General features: G+C 38.8%; 1 protein-coding gene across 1 annotated transcript in view; it reads left to right on the top strand.

Moving 5' to 3' along the window:
- Window positions 1-841: 841 nt before the first annotated feature.
- STK38L (serine/threonine kinase 38 like) overlaps window positions 842-25,580 on the top strand; it is an 82,556-nt gene continuing 57,817 nt past the window's right edge. Inside the window, exon 1 of the mRNA XM_077870651.1 lies at window positions 842-999. The gene's annotated coding sequence lies outside the window, so the exon portion shown is untranslated. The remainder of the gene's footprint in view (window positions 1,000-25,580) is intronic.

Genomic DNA, 25,580 nt, shown 5'->3' with positions numbered 1-25,580 from the left:
GATAATTATATTCTCTGTAAGCATAATAACAGCTTCATATATTGTTTTAGAAGTCTCTAGAGGGCAAGGGTATAACCCCTCCAGTATTTAGATCAAAGATAAGTCTGTTGACAATAACGATTCTCTTATTTGGTTTGTCCAGGAACGTTTCCTCCAACGCATCATCATCTTCACAAAAGCCACCCCTTTGAGTCAAACCACAGGGATTTCCTTTCTATTTCTCAGATCCTACATCAAGCAGCCCAGTACTGCTGGTTATTTTATATTTTCCACGATAAGCCAAGCAAGTTCTTCGTATATGCCTCCAAGTTTTGGTGGCTTTTCCAAATTCGAATCCCTTTCAAGTCTTCGCCGTGGAGTCATGGTTGAGATGGAAAAGGGGCAAGAAGCCCGAGTGGTTTCTAGATGCCACAGCTACTGACTGAGCGAGTTGGTCAGCCAACCCATCTTTGTTGACCACCTTTTCCTAATTTGCAAAATGTGCGTTTTCGTATGTGTGTGTGGTTATCTCTAACCCCCTTTCCATTTCTAGCATTTTTTTGCATCATATTGTGAAGTCCGGAGAAAAACTGCATCACTCAGGACACGTGGCTAGTATGGCAACACACTGGGCGCTCTCACGTGAGGCCTGAACCAGCTTTACGTAAAGAGGGTAGTTGCCACCGTCCGGCCAACTCCACCACGCGGACCACCAGGAGTTCACCAGGCGCAGGCGGGGCTGGGGGCGGGGCGCAGAGGAGCCCGCGTTGACGACACAAGACTACTTCCGGCTGTGGTGCGTATGACGTCAGAGCCGAGGCTGACCGGCCCAGCCACCGAGAAGCCGCGGAGGGAGGGCTCGCGAGAGTTCAGGAAGGCCGCCCCGAGATTCCGGCGCGGCCGCGGGCGCCACCTCCCGGGGGCGGGGCGAGGGCGGAGCGGGCAAAAGGGAGCGGACGGGCCCCGGGCCGGCTGCGGTCCGTGCGAGGCTGAGCCGGCCGCGGGCGCGACCGGAGGCAGGTGAGTACGCGGATGCGGCGCGCGGCGGCCGCGCTGGGGGTGGGGGGGGGGGCCCGCTGGGCGCGCCGGCCGCAACTCTGCGAGCAGGGGCCCGGGGAGACGTGAGGCGTCTTTGGGCGTCCAGGGACAGCCGGGTGATGCCGGGGCTGGCGGCGGCTCCAGGGAAGCCCCGGCGACGGCCTTGGCCCTCCTGTTCCCCGAGGACCCGGACAGGTCGCCCCGAGCCCGGGGAGGGATCTTCGTGCCGCCCTGCCCCTGTCCCCTTCCGCTCCTCGGCCCCCGAGCACCCCGACCCCGACCCCGACCCCGACCCCGGTCCCTGCCTGGGCTTCATAAACAATAACAAATGTCGCGGCACCGCTCCTGGTGCCCCCCGCGCGCCCGTCCCGCGCCCCGCAGCCGAGGTCGCCGGGGCGGAGGATTCGAGGCAGGGCTCCCATTGTGGGGGCTGCTTGTGTACCGTTCCTAAAAACTGATGCGTCAGATCGCTGAACAGTTCTCAGAGCCACACGGCGGAGCCTCCCAGGCTCCCAGGAGCGCGGAGCGCTCAACACCGGTCGCAGAATCTGTCCCTGCCCCTGGCACCCTAGACGCTCTCTTCCGACATCATTTTCTCCCACTCCACCCCCACCCCCCTTTATTTTATTTATTTATTTATTTATTTTTTGCCTCATTACTGTCGGGGGCAAACGAGTGCTTGTTTGCTAAGGGACTAGGCAAAGGTTGTACCCGATGGAGAAGGAGACGCTTCGTCCTTAGAAAGTTACCAGGTTGACAGCCAGAGAACAAACTTTATTTTCCAAACCAGCGGCCTCCCGTTTACCGATGCGGCTTTGTTTTTTTGTTTGTTTGTTTTGTTTTGTGGGATCGCTTTTCGGGTTGCAAGTTTGGAGGAAGGATATAAAAAGGAATGGGGGAGGGGGGGCGGGGAGAGCTGGAGGTGCTGGAAGCGGTGGCTTGTCCAAAAACTGTGATGCTGTTGTTCTCGCTTGGTAAAATGCAGCAGCAACGCTCTTGTCTGTTTCACATAACTTGTGATAAGTTTTGATAGAAGCCAGTTGCTCTGAAAAAGGCCTCAGTATCAGCTGTCTTACTGCTGAAGTCTGGGGAAACAACGCTTAGTGTTTTAATTTATGCCTCTTGGTTGTAAGATGGGAGTGAAAGCTTGTCTTTTAGGGGGTGGGCCTGGGGTGGGGACTTCCACTTGTCAGGTCTCCCTACTTTAAGGCAGGATCTATTGTTGCTTAAGCCCAATTTTAGTTACCCAGTGCAGATTTTTTTTTTTTTTTTGGTCTCAGTTGTATATCTATATAAGGTCCTGGGAACCTCTTGTGTTTGATTTTTTCTTTGTATGCCTCAGGATATATAAAACAATTAAGTTTACTGTACTCTACCCAGTAGCTGAAAGGTATTATATGTGAGTTAGCCACTATTGTGACTATTTGAGGAAGAGAAATTAGTTCAAAATATGATGTTGAGATTACATTTGTTCATTGCATAGGTTCATCAAAGTACTTTTTTTTAATTTTTTTATTTTTTATTTATGATAGTCACACAGAGAGAGAGAGAGGCAGAGACACAGGCAGAGGGAGAAGCAGGCTCCATGCACCGGGAGCCTGACGTGGGATTCGATCCCGGGTCTCCAGGATCACGCCCTGGGCCAAAGGCAGGCGCCAAACCGCTGCGCCACCCAGGGATCCCTATCAAAATACTTTTGTGTGAAAAATCCTGATCTCAAAAAGTAAAGTTTTTTTTTTTTAGTTTGATGTGGCTTAGCTTTGTATTTTTCTCCTGGTTAAGATGGTTGATAATGTTTTCCATTTGGCTGTGGATGTGTTTAGGATGAGACATAAATTGGGTGTAGTTTTTGTACTCCTTTGAAAGGCCCTGCCACTGAGGAATGAAAAAAAAATTAGACTTAGAAAAGCCACATGAAATGAATGCAGTTCTTTTTTCAGCCTTCTGTTTTTTAGTTTGAGTCAAAGAATAGAGACTAGGAATATTTGTGCATATGAATGAGTCAAAGAATAGAGACTAGGAATATTTGTGCATATGAATAGGTGTCCTCAGCAGTATTTATGTTGAAAAAGGTGGACACTATAAAAACAAAGGAAAATTTGTAGAAAATGGTAACAAAGCAAGGCACTCAATTCAGCCATTTGTTTTTAGAAAAGTTCTGTTCTCTCAAAGTAAGGGCAACATTACTGTGTGAACAAAGTTGGACAATACTTTAGAAAGTGCTTCCCCAGTGATCCAGAATAAGTTGGATGCTTGTTTGATGTGTGTGTGTGTGTGTGTGTGTGTGTGGCACTTTTTTAAAGAGGGAAAAGGGCACAAATCAGAGCCAGAAAGATTTGCATCTCAATGTAATATTAAAATGATTTTATTTTACATAAATAGTGTAGGGTGAATCAAGCAAGCATATTGTCTTTTAGCATCCCCAGGATTACATTAAAATCAGCAGATGGGCAAGTTATGATTAGGTTAGACTTGACATATGCAGAAATTATGCTACTGTATTTTTATATTAAAAGTACCAGGGGCTTTTTAAAATGAAATAATGCACATAAGCTTTTGGGGCATAAGAAATTTTTAAGAAGTAAGTTTAAAAAATATCCTTAGCACTTTAAACATATTAAATTAATCCTTCGTTCCTCCTTCCCTCTCCCCACAAAATTTCATTTAAGTCTTAAGAGAATGTTTAGCAAGGTAAGAACAGTATTTAAGTGCAATGATTACATAAAGCTCTTGTCTCCAGGTCAAGGTTTGCTAACTGACAGGGTATGATTGTTCAGAACCTTTAGAAAGAGGGAAAAGAAGGACAACAGTGAACAATATTTGCTGTCTGGTGCACTCAGACGAGCTGTAGTCTCTATCTTTAGAGAGATACAATCTAATGGGAGAGAAATGTACCCAAATAACTGTAATACACATGCATTTTGTGGAGAAGCCTAGGAGAGGGATTAAATTCTACTTAGATCAGCTAAGGAAGGTTTTGAGTAGGGAAAGGTATTCGTGTAAATGATTTGGCTGATGTAGTTGTAATCATCACGATAAGTAAACACTTTATATAATGCCGATTGCTGCTAAAATCTTACATGTACTAATTTACATGGGCTTAATTCTTTTTTTTTTTTTTTAATTTTATTTACTTATTCATGAGAAACAGAGAGTGGCAGAGACACAGGCAGAAACAGGGTCCGTGGAGGGAGCCTGACGTGGGACTCAATCCCGGGACTCCAGGGTCACGCCCTGGGCTGAAGGCAGGCGCTAAACTGCTGAGCCACCAGGGATCCCTACATGGGCTTAATTCTTATAACCACCATATGGAGTAGGTATTTGTTATTCCCATTTTGCAGTCAGGGTAACTGAGGTACTAAACCAGATAACTAGAAAATGACAGCACAAGGACTCCAACGCAAGCATCTGGTTTATACCTGGTGCTTGTGCTTAATCTCTGTCCTTGTTTTCTCTTCCATTCTCAATAGTCTTTCTCAGGTCTTTTTCAAAAAATTGATTTAGGAAAATACATTTCTCTGGCACATAGATTTAACTTACTTTTCTAGAAAGAGCTTCAAAATGAAGAAAACCCAGGTAAATAAGTTATTTTTGGAATGCTAGGAAATCCATTTCAAAAAGCTGCTCTTGGTGCAAATTAAATGTAACCATTGAGTGGGACTTTTGATAAATATGACTTATCACTTAGTATCATACCCATAAGGATTTAGAAATGAGAAATTGTAACTATATGAACTCCTTTGCTTAATGGAATGTTTGAATCATTGTATATTTTGGCTTGTAACTTAAAAAAATCACTTGGCACTGAGTATTTTTTGGATTGAATTGTGAAGTTGGAATTCAGTTAATGATTGATAGTCTCAGCCCTTTTAGTTTTTTATTTCCACAAACAGCTAAATATACTATGCCCGAATCAGGTTTTTTTGTTTGTTTGTTTGTTTTTTAAATATTTTACTTTTAAGCAATCTCTGTGCCTAGGGTAGGGCTTGAACCCCAAACTCCAAGATCAAGATTTGCACGCTCTAACAACTCAGCCAGCCAGGTGTCCCATGAATCAGGATTTTGAATAGAGGGTTGTACATCTATAAAATGAGGGAAGTTCAATCACTGATACTTTATGTTAGGGCAACTTTGAAAGCTCTTTGGAATTGTAAAATAAAAGGTGCCATAGAAATGCACTGTGCTGGGGCACCTGGGCGGCTTAGTGGTTGAGCACAAGTCCCTCATCAGGCTCCCTTTCTCCCTCTGCCTGTGTCTCCGCCTCTTTCTGTGTCTCTTATGAATAAATAAATAAAATCTTAAAAAAAGAAATGTGTGTGCCTAGTATATAGGCCTACTCAGTAACTTAACTGCTTCTTTGTTGAATGAATGGTCAAATGATTTTATTAATGAAATTTCAAGAATGTTTCACATTTGTTACTGGTTATTAAAGTATTGGGATCATAGTAAACTCAATTAGATACAAAATTTAGGGGGGAAAAAAAGTATATCTGATACTTCAGCTCCTTTGTCAGTGTCCTGATTGACCAAACTCACAATAGAGTTCTAGAGGTGTATTTTCTAAGATTGAATATAGTAAGTGTTCTCTCCATGTCTGAGTTGGGTGGATTGTAGAAAACCCCCACAGTAGGATAATTTATAGTTGATAAGCTTAAAACGTAATAGGAAAAGTAGAAGAACTAAAGCCAGAATTTAAAGCTCATATATTATTATAATTAGACAAAAGTGGCAAAACAAGTTTAAATATATATATATATGTATGTGTGTGTGTGTGTGTATTTTTACACAGCTTAAATTAATAGTAATGGCATAGTATTTCCATGTACCACCATTTGATTGACAACATTTTTAGTATCTTCAGCCTATAATTTCATGCAGATACTTTTACAATTTTTTCTTTAAATTAAAATAATTTTTTTTAAAGACTTTATTTGAGAGAGAGAGTGCGTGAGAATGCAGGAGGAGGCACAGAGAGAGGGAGAGAGAATCTTAAGCAGACTCTACACCCAATGTGGAGCCTGATTCAGGGCTCCATCTCCAACCCTGAGATGACCTGAGCCGAAATCGAGAGTCAGACCATTAATCAACTGAGCCACTCAGGCAACCCTCATGCAAATACTTATAAGGCAAGTATGCTTTGTTATAAGAAGAAGTTAATGTTTCTCTAAATACAGGTTTAGTTTTGAAAGGTTATTATTCTTAGTAAAGAGGAGTGTGAGTTGGTCCCTCAGAGGGAAACCAGATATACTCTCACCTCCTTGCTGGTAGAAATTGTTGGGTATCTTTTCCCCTAATAGACTAGAAAATAGACTTTAAAAATCCACTGAGACGGGTAGCTTCCCTGTTAGATGATCTCTGCACAGGTCTTAGAAAAGACCTTAGCAGTGACAGGTCACATGGTGAGCTGACCATTCACTCACGTTGGGTAAATTCAAAAAAGGCCTCGAACTTTGGCAGTTTTACGATACTAGCACTTCTGTTATGCTCTGCTTCTAAACTGGTAAACAAGCTCCTTGCTTTCTCCTGAATTAACACCAGACCAATTGACAACCCAGATTAATGTTGATTCTCTGGCCACACATGCAGGTTTCTTGTTCTCCTTGTCTTTTGCGGACTCTTACGGATTCCATAGGTATAGACTTTATTGCCACTTGTAAGTCTGATCCCATATACACAGCAGCATCCAGTGTTTACCTACCTCTTAGATTTCTTACCTTTCCCCTTGTTTTCTTATCTTTTATAATTATTTGCTATCTCTACATCTGTTTCCTAACTTTGGAACACTTTCATTACTTTTGCAATTACTGAAGATGATGGAGTTAAAAAATATTTAACACCTAAAATCAGTCACAAATAAAACAACTTCCCCAGAAAAAAGAACAAGAGGATAGAAACCTAAATGACTTTGCATGGTTGTTAGTACCATCTATTTTTGGCAAGCAGAGTTGGTGTGCCTTTGCTATGGAGCCTAGCTTTCATTCTGTCTAGGAAGAGTTAAAAAGGTGAAAATTCAGAAACAGGCTTCTGTACACATCAATAAGCACTTTTTTTTTTTTTTTTTTTTTTTTTTTTTTTTGCGGGGGGGAGGGCTGTCCTGCTCTTTCTCCATACAGTCATTGCTATTCTGCTTTTATGACATTGAGATTTTGGCTCCAATTCTGTAGATTCTTCAGTAATCCTGAAGACACAGTATGTAATATGTCCATTTAACATGAAAAAATGCTTTGTGTTATCTGTGTTCCTCAAACTTTATCTCCCAACAGGAATTTATAGACTTAGCTTTCTGTCTGTCACCTTCCCTTCTGACATGTTCTTGGCTCTTTTTTCTTCCTGAATATCACCAGTGTACTGGTCTAATAATAATTTTATCAACAACAGTAATCACTCACTTATCACTTACTATGTACAAGACATAACGCCAAGGACTTTATATAAATATCATCTCATTTAATCCCTGCAGCAACCCTATGAGTTATTATTTCTGCTTATACATGAAGAAACTGGAGTTTTTGGAGGAGTGACCAGGATCATGTGGGTAGATAGTAAGTGATGGAGTTAGATCTTGATCCCTAAGATCCAGTTTGCTTTCTCTTGTATTGCTTTGTTTTATTTAAAATAACTCATCCTCTGCTATTTAATTTAGTTCCTTCTTCTAGTCCCACCTGAATTTTCTTTCTTTCCTTTTCTTCTTCCCATTTTTAGGAATTATTTACAGTTTTTGCACATCAAACATAAATTCGTTTAGGAGAAGTATACAGAAATAATTCAACTTTACTTATATTTTCTTGCTTTTGGGGAGAGCTATTGTAAGAATAGTAGTTGTAGCCCCTTACATTTGTATTGTGCTTTGTATTGTATTGCAATCCTCCCTCTAATTCAAATCTTTAGATTAAAGGCTGCTACATATACTTTCCTAAGGACTGTGCAAAATTAGTTGATGACACAGTTCTTGCCCTCAGCAATTTTAATGCTGAAATAAATGATAGAATCAAATGTTCTGACTTCATTCAAGCCAATTAAGAGCAGATAAATATTGCAGCAGAGCATTTTCTTAAAAGGTATTATAGTTTTGAGATGTGAGCTGCCTTTTCGGTCAAAATTGAGAGGTTGGAATTTAATTAATTGATTGATTTCTTTTTTAAAAAATATTTATTTATTCATGAAAGAGAGATACAGGCAGAGGGAGAAGCAGGCTCCCTGCGGGAGCCTGATGCAGGACTTGATGCTAGGACACCAGGATCACGCCCTGAGCCAAAGGCAGATGCTCAACCGCAGAGCCACCCAGATGTCCGGAGAAGTTGGAATTTTAGTTCTGCATTTCAAATCATGAAACTTAAAAGTCCTTCATTCTTGTGATTCAGTGAATGATGGTTGAGTTGCTACCTACCTCATCCTGCGTACAACTGGCATTTAACTAAAATAATTATGGTGAAGGAATGGAGTGGAGGGAGGGAGGACAGATATCACTTCAAAAGTGAAATTGAAGAAATGGAGACCCTAACCAGGTTTGATGAGGTATCTTACAGTGTCACTATTGTAGGAAATTGGATGCGAACTTTAGAATGGACAAGCAACATATATTGAACTCTGGAAGTTTGAGAGCTTATTCATTGCTCTATCTTTGAAATTTTATCTTGTGCCAGTATCTTGTTTTACTAGATTTAATTTTTACTAAACTGTGGATATTTTTTCTTGGTTAAGCACTTACCCATTGAGTTGGCCCCAGTATGGAAATACCACACCATGTTTGCACTTCATAGATTTTTGGTATTTGTCATCAGAGGCTGCTGGCCTGGTTTATAATACTAGGGTGTTGCCTTTTGCTGTGTTTTTACAATAGAGATCCATTTCATTTGGACACATCTTTTAAATCTGGTTGAGGATATTCTCCATATGTCCACTATTATTTAGCCAAACTGAAAAGACTTTTTCTATTTTTGTGGCTAGAGTGGAAAAATTTCAATCCAAATTGCATGTATTTGGCCCATCGATGTTCTTAATACTGGCAAATCCTAAAGGAATCACAGACTCATAATGTTTTAGTGAGGTTAATCACCATAATTCACCATTTATCGTCTATTTGCAGTGCACTGTATTAGGTGCATGGCAAAATAGAGATGAGTAAAATGTATTGCACTTCCACTTAGAAAGGTTCAATCCAGTAAGAAACATAATGTATGGGTACAAATAACTGTAATTCAAACAGAAAGTGATAAGTGAGTGACAGGGCGCTTGTGGGAGCAGAGGAAGGAGGGATTGCTTCTGGCTGGAGAGATTAGGAAGGCTTCCTGTATAAAGTGAAATATGAATTGGCTATTTAAGAGTGAAGGCCAGGCCAGGCAGAGGGATTAGCCTGAGGTGGATATATCTCTATAACACCTGATAAATTCTATGTTAATTATTTACTTCTCTCCCTGCCCTATTGGATTTGAGCCCAGTGAGCTTTGAGAACAGGTGTTTTTCAGAAAGCTTTTCGTTCTTTGCATCAACTGTGCAACCTGGTACATTTAATTAAAGTCATACTTTAGTAACATTACATTGGCAGTAGTGTATTTGGAATGGATTCAAGGGAAGAGGGACCAGAAATGAGAAGGCCAATGAAGAGACTAATCTATTTTTATTTAGTTTTAAATTTTTTTGAGTATAGTTGACACATGATGTTACATTAGTCTCAGGTGTACAGCATAGTGATTCAACTTTTCTATAAGCTTTGCTTACCACCAGTGTGGCTACCATCTGTCACCACACAATACTATTACGGTATCAATGACTATGTCCTTTATGCTGTGTGTTTCATCCCCATGACTTATTCATTCCATAGCTGGAATCTTCTACCTTCCATTCCCCTTCAGCTATTTGGCCCAGCCCCGATCTCCCCTCTGGCAACTGTCAGTTTGTTCTCTGTATTTAGAGGCCTGATTCTGCTTTTTGTTTATTTGTTTCGCTTTTTAGATTTGACATATGCATGAAATTCTTTGGTATTTGTCTTTCTCAATCTGACTTATTTCATTTAGCTTAGTGCCCTCTAGGTCCATCCACGTTGCAAATGGCATGATCTCATCCTTTTTTATGACTGAGTAATATTCCATTGCATAGATATGACATCTTCTTTATCCACTCATCTATTGGTGGACACTTAGGTTGCTTCCATATCTTGGCTATTGTAAATAATGCTGAAATAAACACTCAGGCATGCATATATTGCTCTAAATTTGTGTTTTTGTTTTGAAGAGACTAAAAAATCCTTTTTTAGATAATAAAGTTCTAAATTAGGTGGGATTGGGAAAGAGAGACTTGAATGGATGGGTGTTGCTCCTCCATCTTGAGACCTAGGAAGTTCTTTCACTGTGCGAATTACCTATGAGGCACATGTCATGTACCAGAAGATTACAGTGATGGAAGGACATGGTGCTCCCTCAGACAGCAGACAGGTGACTACACAGCCACACTCACAGGTATAGAAATAATTGCAATAGCACATAGCCACTACCATGAAGTAGCAATAGGAGGAGCATCTAAGGAAAAGGAGCACCTATTTGGGAAAATCAAAGAAGCCTTCCAAGGAGGTGGTAGTGTATGAGTTTAGACTTGAAGGGTGAGTAGGAGATTTTCAAGCCAAAAAACAGCAGGAGGACATGATAGCATAGAGATCTAAGATACTGTTTAAGACAGCCACAAGAACCTGAGTTATTTTAGTATTAGGCTGTGGGGCTAGGTAAGATAAATGGGCTCATCTTAATAAAACAGCTTTTTATTTGCCATGTTTTTTTAAGTCCTTTTTTTAAAAAGAAGATTTTATTTATTTCAGAGAGAGAGCACAAGCTGGGGGCAGGGGTAGTGGGAGAGGGAGAAGCAGGCTCCCCGTTGAGCCAGAGACCCCAGTGCAAGGCTTCACCCCAGGACCCAGATCATGACCTGAGCTGAAGGCAGATGCTCAGCTGACTGAGCCATGCAGATGCCCTTGGCATGGTTTGTTTTTATTTTTTATTAATATGTTTTTTTAATATTATCCAGCTCTACCATTCTGAGCTTTTGTAAGGAAATATTTCTGTTGCCTCTTACAGCCTAGTGGAAGTACCTCTGCTGTGTTTCCCACTCCTAGCCAGCAAGTATATTGCAGGTGATAAATTGTCTTTTGCTTCTGTTTTGTGAAATTAAACAAAAAAGGTAATGAATGATACCAAATAGCCAGAGAGATAAAGAGAGAAAGCAATCTACTGAAAACCTTTCCTCTGATGAATGCCTAGAGCCACTAGGATTGTTTTATACAGAGAATGCAGCACCAACACATAGCTTCAAGAGCACTTGACTTGAGGGAGGGGATTGTGGTAGGAACACAATTATTTACCTTTACCATAAAGTTTTATGGAACCTATGAAAATTTCCCAGAAGTGTAATATCTAGTGCTGAAGTCCTTTTGTTCTGGTTCTAGCTTTGCTTTTTTTTTTTTTTTTTTTTAATCTTTTCTACTCTGACCTTTACTATACTATATAACTTAGCATGACTTAAACTTTAAATGATGTCAAACATGAACTCTAATTTGTTTCCCTCCCACATTTTCTGGTCATTGAGAAACCTGCATGGGCAAGTCATGATTCTGAACTATATGTATGGAATCTGTATCAGATAGCCAGAGCTAGGAAGCTAGGTTTTTCACATAGGTTTCTTATGGGTTGGGCCACTGAAACAGAATATAGTTGTTTTCTAAAGACAACCAAAAAGTCAATTAGAATTATATCCATTGTATTCCAGGCTGGGACTTGGCAGCTGTGTTAGCTTTAGTGCCATTAGTGGTAATAGTACAAGTTCTGGGCACTACCAAGAGGAAAGTGAAGACAAGAAGGGAAAGAAAAAGAAGGGTTGCAGAGTATTGGGGGAGGAAGAATGAAGGGGGCTGGAAAAAAGGCTAAAAGGAGTCAAATGCCTCTGATACCTGTTCCAGGTGCTGCTTAGTGGAATGTGTGCCATATTTTAAGATTCAGTTGAACTGCCAGTAGTCAGGTCTGGCATGGATGTATTGTTATGCCAAAAAAGACAGTTTGTCTTAATCCAACATTTCTGGATTGAATAAAACCAAAATTTGTATATATACCTGCACCTCTGTTTTTAGTATTGAGCAGAAAGGGAACCAGAAACCAGCACCTTTTAAATATTAGTGAAAGTTACAGGTACATTTCTGAAATGTAGTAAAACATTTAAGATTTAAGCCCAGTGTTATGTACATAGCCCCCATCGGACAGAGGTGGCTGAAAGGGAAGGGATGCGTAAGTGGGAACAGATGGTTAGATAAAACTGCATTTTCCTACTACTGGTAAACAGGACCCACAGAAGGAAAAATAGGGTAAGAAATTAGATCTAGAGCCTGTGGTCTCCTGTCCAGGTAAACCAAGTACGTTTCACTTTCAGGAAACAAGAAGCTTTAGTTCTTCAAAACGTTTTTTCCGTCACTGGCTAACAAAGCCAAAGAATAAAAATAGGCACACCTTTATTTTTTCTGTGATGGTGATAAAGTTATTTCTCAGACTGTGAGAAATACTGGATTGAATGAAAGTCTTTGACTCATGTTCAGAGCTGAAAGCAGCTGTAGGGGTCATACAATCAGATTCTCTACTGTGCGTTTCCTCTAATCCTTGACAAGTGGATGGTTCATCTTTATCTAAATATTTTAGTTACTGGGTAAAGGCAAAAAATTTAGCAGTTTACAGGACACCTGTACAGGATACAAAAGGACTTTCATTCCTTTTAGTGGCTGGTATTTTCCAGGCTTCTGTCCCCTCTCCTCATTTCTTCACCCTGCACATGCTCTGGGAGCTGGATAATCTCACATGCTCTGATGTCTTTAGGGACCACTCTGTGATGATCACTTCCAAATCTGTATATCTTGCTCAGACCTCTTCTGAGCTCAGGACTCTATTGTCCATCTCATTCCTAGAATATTTAATATCTAAGATGTAGACTTCACTTTTCCAGCTCCATAAATTGAATTGTTTTTGTATGTGTTCAGAAAGAATCAGGATTATGGAAATTTATTTCAATTTAGCAAGTGATCAAGAGACTAGTATAAATACAAGAATGCTAATTAATGAGCTTATTAATATAACTGTGAGTAGAATGGAAGCATGCATCATATGGTCAGCACTCTGTCACCCACTAGGACAGTCTTTGTGGGACGTGTCACTAAGCCATGATAGCCTGATGGAGCCTCTTTCTTATAAGGATGCATCTGCCCACTGGTGCTCTAGATATGGGCAGCCCATTTTAATATTGGACAATGTTAGGGGAACATAGGCAAAATCTTGCATGTTAAACTCCTGCTTCTTTCCCTCTAGATTAATATAACAGTGTTCCATTAATACAATTTCTTGAGCCAGAAGAAAACAAAATTGACAGGGTTTCAGCTTCCTTCCTTTCTTTTTTTAAAAAAACAGACTGACTGACTGACTGACTGACTTATTTATTTATTTATTTATTTATTTATTTATTAGAGAGAGAGAACATGAGTGAGAGGGATAGAGTGAGAGGGAGAGAGAATCTCAAGTGGACTCCATGCTGAGCATGGAACCTGAGGCAGGGCTTGATCTCATGACCCTGAGATCACAAGCTGAGTTGAAGAAGCCAGAGTTGGATGCTCAACAGACCGAGTCACCTAGGTCCCCTGCAAGATTTTAGCTTTCTTAATTCACAGAATTAAGAAATCCTACCTCTCAGAAACTATACCCTGTTCACTTTTAATTGGACTTGGGTATTCCAGATATTTTCAGTCACACATTTTTTGGAATTACTTATGTTGAGAGCTAATTTCTGCCACTCTATTTCATTCATGCTGATATCACTCCCAGAGGGTGATTTAATTTTCAAATTATGTGGGCATTTTTCTTTGTCTCTTTGTACTAACTATAAGGCATTGCCAAGTATTGCAAACTTCTCCAGTTATGTGCTGACCAGTACAGTGTACAATATGACATTCACCTTTCTTTTTCTTGACCCTTATGTCTATTAGCTTAGCTTAATACTAAGATTGCATAAATTTTGGGGATGCCATTTCCCATTTTTAATCTGTCAAGCCTTGTTCAATGAAAATCTTTAGTTGTTCTTTATGTATGTAACAGTTTATCACCATTTATGCTAGCATTTAAGTTTTTTGAATCCAAATATAATTCTTTACCTTTTCTCTATTAAGGTTCATTGGTTAAGGTTAATCTTCTGTTAAAGTTGTTTTGGATTAAAAAAAAATTGTTTTGGATTTTGACTCCACTGTCCTCCTTTTGATTATTCTCTCCAGATTCCAGTTTGGGATAAGGATAGAACTTTATCCAGTTCACTGATAATAGAATTGCCTAAGCCTAGCAAGTCTTGCGGAACTTACTTATGAGTATTATGAGTTTTGTTGCTTAATCAGTTATAAACATATCCAATACTCAGCCTATTTTCCTTCATCGTTCTCCCTTCCTCTCCCTAAAAAAACTGGAGAGTGGGGTTTGATCCATACCTTCAAGAGCCACAGAGATTATTTGTCATTTAGATTTCCCAACAAAAGAAATAATAAAGTTACTTGGCTGGACTTGTTCCTCTTGAATCCATGCAGATTTTTAGTGATCACTCATCTTTGTCTGTTCAAAAGCCATCTGCTTTAGTATCTGTTCTAGAGTTTTCCTTGGGCTGGATGATAAGCACAACAGTGTTTTGTAACATTTTGTAACATCCATGTTCTTTTGTAATGTTCATGTTCTTTCCTCATTTTGAAAGATTGGGCTGTTCATCTCCTGTCTTTTAGCACAGCTTTCTGGTCTTCATAGTTCGTCAGAGTACTTACAGCACTTGGGCACATTCATACATGGTCTGAGATAGGCAAACTGAGCAGTTGGCCAGGTGAGAAGATTTGCAGGGCATTAGGGTGCAGTTCCTTATGGCCTCCTGTATCCTGGGCTTCAGCTCTCTTGTTGGGCACCTACTTTTGGTTTTTGTTTTCCACCCTCCACCGAGAAGAAAGGTGGAGCTCCACGGGTGGGTGGTGGGTGTACACCTCAGTGAGAGTTCTCCTTTATAACACAGGGGTTGTACCTCCTCAGCAAGGATGTCATAAAACAGAAATCTATAAACCATAAAGTGGTATGCAAGTGTAATATTTTTAAAAAGCCAAACAAGTGGTTTTTCTTTTTCCCCCCTGTCATATGTTAACTACACCACTTACCTTAACCCACTTACCCAGGCCTGTTGCAAATTTTCCCTTCCAGATGGAAACTCAGAAGCCCTTAATGGTTTTCTTAAGTTCAGCTCATTGTGGGCATCTGACTTCCTGAGACCATCCTGTGTTTCTTTTATAGGCATCCATGTTATGTATGCCTCCTCTCCATTTCTCTTATCTGCGTCTTTAAAATGTAAGTTAATTGGAGAACTCTTTGTGCAGCCAGTATTTTCAGAATCTTCCCCCTTTTCTCTGTCATTAATATTCTTTGCAGTTGATAACTAGAGTTCTATTTTTTTTATACCAAATCATTTTGAGTTTTAACATTTTTTTGTACATGACCAGGATGAATAGGGGCAATACTGTTTGGTTATACCTTTATCCCCCAGGTTTTTCTGACTCATTCCCTTTCTTTAATCCCTTCTCTCTTACTCTTCTTTCCTGGATACTTTCTGGTGATATAATTTTAGGAATTATTTACTCTAAAACCTATAAGTTTAAACCTGGTACTTTGTCAGGTCCTGGATACATATAGAACATTTTCCTTATTATTCTTTTAAATTCATTTTCAATTTATCATTTACTTTCAACAGAGTTTAAGACAGACAGTGTGGTGTGTCCAGGGAAATAACCTTGATTTCTACTTCCTTAGTAGATTCTTTGCAACACCTAGTAAAATAACAGATATTTCACAAAGGCTTTAGTGTGAGAGGACATAATAAGTATGAATTCCTATGGGTATAATTCAGGAGTAATCCAAAGTCCTGACGGTGTCTACAAGTGCTTCACATTCTGGTAATTCTTTTATCTCTGAACTCTTTTTCTTACCACTCCCGTGTACTTGCACTTCTTACCAAGCCAATCTCCTTGCTGTTTCTTACAGACACTGCTGCCTCATGGCCTTTGCAGTTACTGTTCCCTCTTCTTCCATCTTTTTCACATCATTCAAGCTTCCTCCTCAATGGAACCTTTCCTGATGATTTTATTTACCATTTTAACGCCTCTCTTAGCCCTTGCACACACTCTCTCCCCTCCCCAGCTAGAATATAAGTTCCATAAGGGCAGATGTCCTGTGTCACCTGTTTTCTTACTACCAAGAACAGTACCTGGCCCATTGTGGGTGCTCAGTAAATATTATTCAATCAAAGCTAGTTTAATTAGAATTGTATTATTGAGAGCTTCCTAAAACATATCATGCAGCTTCCCGTTTAGAGTCTCAGGCAAGATTTACTTTTCTGTTCAGTGAACGTTCTGTAATTTGTGTTCTCTAATGTCCCACATTCCCAGCCATTGTAACTTCAAAATTGCTGTCAGGTTTCCCAGTATTTCCATTTAGCCAGTTAATTTCTTCCCATGGTCACATTCATATTCTGAATGTTTCTTTCCCTATTTGAGAGATGGAAGGTTTAGTAAGGCATTTATCAGATGCCTTGATTTTTAGCTGTGGAAGAATTAGAGCAGATATCCCAAAAATTGAAGTCTTCATTACAGCTCAGTTTATTTATGTCAGCTTCAGTCTCTAGAATATTCCAAATCAGCAATTCTTCATGCTCTACCTTTCCACCATTGCTCTATTCTGGTTCAAAGTCCTGTCCCATCAAATCTCAGTGATGCTTAATGGCATTATATTTACTTATTTGTAAAACGGCAGTTTTCTTTCTTTAATACTCATATTCTGATATGTGTTTGCAGGAACCTAACACCACCTTGTTGCTAAAACCCCCTCCTGTTTGTTTTCCTGCAACAAATAATTTGCTAGACCTCGTTGTCATTTTTTTTCAGAGCATGACCAGCTTCTTTCATAGTTACAAGAATATCTGAACTTTTTCTACTTCTTTGATTCTAAGCTTAAAGTCCACTTGATCAGTGAATCAAAATTACATAGTGACTTCTGGGAATATATCCAAAGGAAGTGAAAACACTAACTCAAAGATGTTTGCATCCCCATGTTCATAGCAGCATTATTTACAGTAGTCAAGACATAGAAACAACCTAAGTATCCATTGATGGATGAATGGATAGAGAAATTGGTTGTGTGTGTGTGTGGGGGGGGGGGGGGGCACCTGAGTGGTGCAAATGGTTAAGCATCTGACTCTTGGTTTGGGCTCCAATCGTGATCTATCCTGGTGTCGGGCTCTGAACTCAGTGTGGAATCTGCTTGGGTTTCTCTCTCCCTCTCCCTCTGCCCACGCCCACTGACTATGTCGCACACGCTCTGTCTCCGCCAAATAAATAAATAAATAAATAAATAAATAAAAATTTAAAAATAGAAAAAAAGAAATATATACACACACAAACACACATGCAACGGAATATTATTCAGCCATTAAAAATGAGGAAATCCTACCATTTACAACAATATAGATGGACCCAAATGATATGCTAAGTGAAATAAGTCAAAGAAAGAAAAATACATATGATCTACTTATATGTGGAATATAAACCAAAACAATACACACTCATAGAAAAAATGATCAGATTTGTGGCTACCAGAGTTGGTGGGGAGGGTGGGAGGATAGGAGAAAGGTAGTCAAAAGTACAAACTTACAGTTACAAGATAAGTAAGTACTAGGGATGGAATGTACAACATGATGACTATGGCAAACACTGCTGTATGGTATATAGGAAAGTCGTTGAGAGAGTAAATTCTAAGAGTTCTCATCACAAGAAGAAAAAAGTTTTCTTCTTTTGCTTTCTCTACTTACTGTATCTGTATGAGATGATGGATGCTAACCCTATAACGGGTCATTTCACAATGTATGAAAGTCATACCATCATGCTGTATACTTTAAATTTACAGAGTGCTGTGTTATCAATGATAGCTCAGTCAAATAGGAGAAAGATTACCTAGTGATTAGAAAAGGTTTTAGATCTACCATTTTAACTGTGTGGCTTGGAACAAATGAAATTACTTAAGTCTTCTAAACTTATTTTTATAACTGTAGAAGGGGCAGGGAATGGGAGCTACAGTAAAGTAATGGCTGCTTCATGATGTATTCATCCTCTTCTAAGAATTAAGTGACAGAAAATGATGATGATAAACTTTTATGTTTGGTTTACTATTTGCCAGACACAGTTTTAAGAGTGAACATATATTAATATACAGTGTATATGATGTTTAGTGTGTTTAGCATATCCTTAGCCCACGGGAAGTCAGGAAATGCTAGGTATCATTAGCAGCAGCAGCAGCAGCAGTTCTCTGTATAAACATATTCATTTCTTAGTTTTTGCAAGGTACACTTTCTCATCAGCCAAGAGTCCGTTATAGATGCCTATATGCTAAGGTAACCAGGCTTCCATATACCATTATATCATTCTTTAACTCCGTCCAGTTACTAAAAGAAACTACAAGAAGTCTCACAGCAGTCCCTTCAAAAAGCTTTGATTTTAGGGGTAAGGTCCAGACAATAATAATGCCTTTATTGAGAACCCAGGCATTATGCTTTGAAATTGAATACAAATTATTTATTTAAATTTATTTATTATTATTATTTTTTTTTAAAGATTTTTATTTATTCATGAGAGACACAGAGAGAGAGAGAGAGACAGGCAGAGACACAGGCAGAGGGAGAGGCAGTCTCCATGCAGGGAGCCTGACATGGGACATGATCCTGCGTCTCCAGGATCAGGCCCTGGGCTGAGGGCAGCACTAAACTGCTAGGCCACCCGGGCTGCCCTATTTAAATTTAAAGAAAAATTTCAACTTTTATATATAGAAATGTTGAAAACTGGTTTTCATAATTTATATCTAGTGAATTCTATATATGCTTTAATTGACTCAGCACAAAATGGATAAGTTAAAATACCTCTTCTAAAAGGCAGAAAGCATTATAGAGATTATGCTAAGTGTTGATAGGTCATGCATTCTAAAACATTACCTTTTCCGTGGAAGAAAGAAAGTCATTGAATAGTCAGGTTCTGAAGTAGCTCTTAATTTTATAATGATATAGGTATGTGTATTTAAAGTAGACTCAATAAAACAAAGTATTGTATATGAACTCATTTTAATGTGACACTGTATCCATTTCACCCTGTATTTAGGAAAGGTCAGATAATAAAAGATGATGTAGAGAGCCCTTTGAAGACTCTAAAGAACTTCATATATCTGGGCACTACTACTCTACACATGAAAATATTTCTCATCAGTTGGCAGTTCCCATCTCTTAATCAATAGCAGCATGGCACCTGATTTACATAATAGCATTTTATGAATAAATAGGACTCTGCTCAGATCTTTTGTTTTATTTTATTTTATTTTTTTTTATTTATTTATGATAGTCACACAGAGATAGAGAGAGAGGCAGAGACATAGGCAGAGGGAGAAGCAGGCTCCATGCACCGGGAGCCTGACGTGGGATTCGATCCCGGGTCTCCAGGATCGCGCCCTGGGCCAAAGGCAGGCGCCAAACCGCTGCGCCACCCAGGGATCCCCAGATCTTTTGTTTTAATAGGCATTTCTCTTTGACATTCACTCCAGTCAAAGCCCTCTTTCAAAAGACCTAGTACTTATTGTCATGGAAATTAGAAGGTGTTTGAGATCCTTATTACTACACCCTTGGAAGAGACTTCAGAACCCCCAATATGATTCCCTAGAACTCTGTCCCTATTGTTCCAGCTATGGGGTGTGGAGACCCCCTGTCATCTCTATAGTGTTACACCTAATGGGCCTCCATAGTAGTGTGCTGAAATCATCTCCTGCTATATTCCTTAGGATGGTGCTTGACCTGGCCAAACTGCTACGATATATGTAGCAGTATATATAATGCAGCAAAAGAAGCTGGGGCTGAAGTCAATTACTTCAGTCAACAAATATTAGCATTTTATTTGTGTTGTGTATCATGCTAAATGCTGTGGGGGACAGAATAAGGTATGGCTCTTGTCCTCAAGGAATATGGAATTTAATAGATGACTAACGTGCATGACAGTAAATCCTCTTACATAGGAGTATGGAATTAAATGCCTAAATGTGAGATTCGTAGTAAGTGCTAGACAAGTTCGGAAGTAAGGCATAAACGAGGTTGGAGATATCAAGAACAGCTTTGTAAAAGAGGAAAAATTCATGAGATTCTTTCAATACAAATAGAGAGGGAAAGGAAGGACTATTTTTAAGATATTCTACAGTTTGGTGGTAGGGTTGATTATGGTATGTCTGTTGGTTAATGAGGAAGGAGACTGGAGAATAATGGAAAATAAAGTTAAGTAGTTAGGGTGGAGTCAAATTATGGGGTTTAATAAAAGCCAGGCAAGGAAGTTTAGATTGGAGTGGTAGAAAGGAGAAGGCTTTAAATGTTTTTGAGCCAAGGAATGATAACATCCAAGTTCTGTAGAAGGAACAGTGACTTAGAGATGGCAGAGAATGACATCAGGAAGACCTCCTTCAAACACTGATGCAGTTATGTCACTGACATTGTGATCAGGGCCTGGACTGTTAGGATGATGGAAATAAGAATGAAGAATAAGCTGGGATGGGAGAGAGATTTGGACAGTTTGTTGTTGAACCTGAAACAGCAAAGGGAGAGGTTGAATTGCTTTCCAAGCTTTCTGATTGGAAGAAACGCAGGTGCCGTGGACAGAAATGGGGTTGCTGGAAGGTTGGCTGTGGAGGAAAAGTATGCATTTACTTTTGTCCATAATTATTTATAAGTTATCTGTAAGGTCTTTAGGTTGAAATGTGCAGCAGAGAAATACGAGACAGCAGGCTGAATGAAAAGATAGAGTGAGTTACTCATCTGTGGAGAGTCTTGCCTAAAGTCCAGGGAAAGGATAAGTTCTCTTTGAAGACTGGCATTCATGGGTAGCTTCTCATATATAAATCTGAAAAGAGGGATCCCTGGGTGGCGCAGCGGTTTGGCGCCTGCCTTTGGCCCAGGGCGCGATCCTGGAGACCCGGGATCGAATCCCACATCGGGCTCCTGGTGCATGGAGCCTGCTTCTCCCTCTGCCTGTGTCTCTGCCTCTCTCTCTCTCTGTAACTATCATAAATAAATAAAAAAAAAAATAAAAAAAAATCTGAAAAGATCCTAGTATTTGTGTTGAGTGAAATTACTCTATAAAGTAATTTTCCCCTTCGTGATAAAAGGCATGTTAAGCTATTTTGGGAAATTAGAAAATTCAAAAAGTTATAAGGGAAGAAAGATAACCATTGACAGACTTAGTTGGCTTTCTTTCTGGTCTTTCTTTTTTTTTTTTTTTTTTCCTATCCTAAGAGGTAGGTAAGATAGACATATGTGTATGTATATGTGCGATACACATATGTATATACAATTGTGGACTACTTTTTTCTCTTGCATGCATATTTTTCTTTTTCTTTTTTTACAACCTTGCACTGTTATATGCTTTTGTCACTTGCTTTTTTCATTTAACATTGCATCATAGTAATTTTCCCATGTCATGAATGGCTGCTTAAATATACTCTTTTTTTTTTCAAACAAACTTTTTATAAATTTATTTTCTATTGGTGTTCAATTTGCCAACATATATAATAACACCCAGTGCTCATCCCATCAAGTGCCTCCCTCAGTGCCCATCACCCAGTCACCCCCACCCCTCATCTCCTCCCCTTCCCCCTCCCCTAGTTCGTTTCCCAGAGTCAGGAGTCTCTCATGTTCTGTCTCCCTTTCTGATATTTCCCACTCATTTTTTCTCCTTTCCCCTTTATTCCCTTTCACTATTTTTTATATTCCCCAAATGAATGAGACCATATAATGTTTGTCCTTATTTGACTTATTTCATTCAGCATAATACCCTCCAGTTCCATCCACGGTGAAGCAAATGGTGGGTATTTGTCATTTCTAATGTCTTCTTAAAGAACTGCACTTTTTGAGGGCACCTGGTTGGCTCAGTGGTTGAGGCTCTGCCTTCAGCTCAGGTGGTGATCCCTGGGTCTTGGGATGGAGTGCCACAATGGGTTCCCCGCAGGGAGCCTGCTTCTCCAAGCTCTGCTCATGTCTCTGCCTCTCTCTGTGTCTCTCGTGAATAAATAAAATCTTGAAGAAAAAAAAAAAAGGACTGTGCTTTTTTTCATCATTTGGATTTACCATTATTTAATCACAGTTCTATTGTTAAACATTTAGATTACTTTAGAAATTTTTTGTTTTTCTTAATGATATAGTGAACCTCTGTGACATAAATACTCTTCAGCTGTTACTTACACATGAGCTCTCTGAAAGCTGAGACTTTTGTATCCTTAGCACCTAGGAGAGTACCTGAACACCATAATTGCTTAATTTTTAAAAAGTTCTTGACAGAATGAAAGAAGACCATTACATACTCAGTTCCCCTGACTGCCGTAATTCTAATTCCACGAGGACTTGGGAACCATCCGTGGAAGTCTGGCTGTAAGGAAAGTATTGACCATGTATGGCCATAACCAGGTGTTCTTGCTTCTGTCACAGTAATATTTGTCATTCTCTTTTAATAAATTTGTATTCTGATTTCTATTGAGGCTTATATTAATTTTTGTTTACTTCTAAAAGATGGAGCTACCTTACTGATGCTAATAAAAATCCAATTTCTGAGCCTATAAGGCTGTGGATTGGGCCTGGATTGTGGTCAATCATCAAGGTAATGAATGCCACAGTCAAGAGCCCTCTGAAGAAGACAGTCTGAGGCCTTCACCTTGTAAAAACCCATGGTAGTACTATGTTTCCACATATGAATTTTCAGATGGTACCCTGAAAAGACAGATGTTTGATTCTTAAAAATATTTTAACATATTTGAAATACAAAGACATTATGTTTGACAACCTTTTCATTAACAATATATTTCATTGCCACCCAGAAGTTGGTTTTTAAGAGGAATAGTGTATGCAAAAGTTTATGATGCTTGTTTAATCATAAAGAAGTTTTAAAAATAAATGTGCGATGTTTATATTTTCTTTCAAAGAGCATTATCATATTATTTTCTTATGGTAGTAAAAGCATATTATGAAGAATTTTCAAATTCAGTTCATAGATTCGTTGTATCTAGGGAAGACTTTAGTAGAAAATTAGAGAATTTCTAATTTTATTAGAAGACTAATAGAAAAACCTTTTAACCAAGAGATCTGATTTGAAATGTAGATTTTTGTGCTGGCAGCCATCTATTTAACTCTACCTAAATCAAATAAAACCCTCTGCCTATTAGTCTACCATGATCCTAAAGGCTGTAGAAATACTTCTTCAAATTCCATCTAGATCTCTTCTGTTGTACTTTATGTAACTCTCATGTTCTGTCTCCCTTTCTGATTATTTCCCACTCATTTTGCCTACCTCATATTTTGCCTTTTATCACAATAATGTTAGATTCATGTTCATATAACACAGAATTCAGTTCACTTAGTTCCTGAGATTCTATTTGGTAATGGGTTTTGATTCCAACTGTCCAGGGTTTGGCTTGGACAGATCAGTTACCAAAGACTTAGACATCTAAGTACCTTTTTACTAGAATATTTTTTTCTCCTGCTCTCACCTCAGTCTTGGGGTAATATTATAGCTAGTATGACCTCTGTGTTATAAAATGTTTCCCAATTTGTATTGTATGAAACACAAGTCCTGAAAGAATCACTGTGTAACTCACTATGTTAAAAGATGCCAGAGTCAAAAAGTTTGGGAAATTCAGTTTGTTCTCTAAGAGATTAACTTGTTTAACCCATTATTTCCCAAATTTATTTCACTAGTGGGACCCATTTTCCTTCAGACCCAAGAAATGTTTTGCAGAACACACTTGGACAAAAGATGCTTTATATCATTACTTTATTCTTTTTCTACTTGCAAATGAATTTGACTCAATTGTAAATTTCAGTATTTTGTTTCTATTGCAGGTTTTAAGTTATTTCTTACATTTTTTATCCTGAATAGTTACTTTCCTACTCTGAAATGTCTACATTGTTTCAATGATGAATTCATTATGTAGACTTAACCAGAACTCTCTCTCTCTCTCTCTCTCTCTCTTCTTTTTTTTAAAGAAGGCTTCTCGCCCAGCATGGAGCCGACTGCAGGGTTTGACCTCATGACTCTAAGATCAAGACCTCAGCTGACTGAGCCATTAGGGACCCCCACAACTTTTCTAAGAGGAATATGTTAAATTGTTTTTATTTAAATTTAAATTGTGTTATATATAAGAACATAAAATGTATCTGTGCAGTGTAAGAAAAAAAAAATAATGAAATAGATACCTAAGTAATTTCCATGGAGGTTAAGAAATAGAACTTTACTAGTATCCCAGAAGCTACCCATATGCTTTTCCTCTTTCAGTGGTAAACCAGTTGTCTTCCATTTTTGTTAAGCATCCCTTTGCTTTATTTATAGTTTCATCACCTATGAATATATCCCATTGAGTGAATATTATTTTTTAGCTTGCTTATTTCTGAACTTTATATAAATGGAATTAATGTATATTCTATAACTTACCTCTTTTTTCTTCCCCAACTTTATGTTTGTTTCTGAGATTCATCTGTGTAGTAGTACTTTGTTCATTTTCACCGATGTGTAGTTTTCAATTATTTGACTATACCACAATATTTTTTTGGTTCTACTTCTATTGATGGTCATTGTGGGGTTTTTGTGTGTGTGTGTGTGCAAAGTGCCCAAGTGACCATTGTTAAGTAATGCCCCCTGTACAACATGTGTATCCTTTTGGCATATGTCTGGGAGTGCAATTGCTTGGTCATTGGGTATGTGTCTGTTCAGCTTTACTGAAAAAGTGCAATTGCTTGGTCATTGGGTATGTGTCTGTTCAGTAAAATACTGATTTTGTTCCCCAAAGCAGTGTACCTTCATCAGTAGTGGATAAGAGTTCCCATTCTAATTCCTCAGCAACTAGATCTTGACAGCCTTTAAAGTTTTGCTGATCTAGGGATGTGAAATGGTATCTCTTGGGGTTTTAATCTTCATATCCTTGACTAGAATTGTAATTGAGCATCTTACATTATGTTTATGGACCATTTGTATTTTCCCTTCTGTGAAATTCCTATTTGGGGTTTTTGCTCTTTTTATTTTTTTGTTTGTGTTTTTTAAATTGATTCATAGAAATTCTTCATGTATTTAAAATACACTGTTTAGAACAGTGCCTAATACAAGCAAGAATTATATAAGGAAAGCTATTCATACTATATTACCTTTGTCATATTTAATTCTTTGTTTTTAAGTATTGCAAATATCTTAAGCTAGTTGGTGGCTTATTTTTCATCCTATGATGCTAGTATGGTTTTTTTCCACCTTAGTATTTTAATATTTGTAACTTTTAATATGTATGAATTAAGTTTTTTACAAAATCTTTTTTAAAAGATTTTATTTATTCATGAGAGACACATAGAGGCAGAGACATAGGCAGAGAGAGAAGCAGGCTCCTTACAGGGAGCCTGATATGGGACTTGATCCCAGGACCCCGGGATCAAGA

Source organism: Canis aureus, chromosome 25 (genome assembly GCF_053574225.1).
Source record: "Canis aureus isolate CA01 chromosome 25, VMU_Caureus_v.1.0, whole genome shotgun sequence".
NCBI classification, from domain to species: domain Eukaryota; kingdom Metazoa; phylum Chordata; class Mammalia; order Carnivora; family Canidae; genus Canis; species Canis aureus.
The sequence above is the reverse complement of the archived record's forward strand: the minus strand, read 5'-3'. Positions and strand labels throughout refer to the sequence as shown.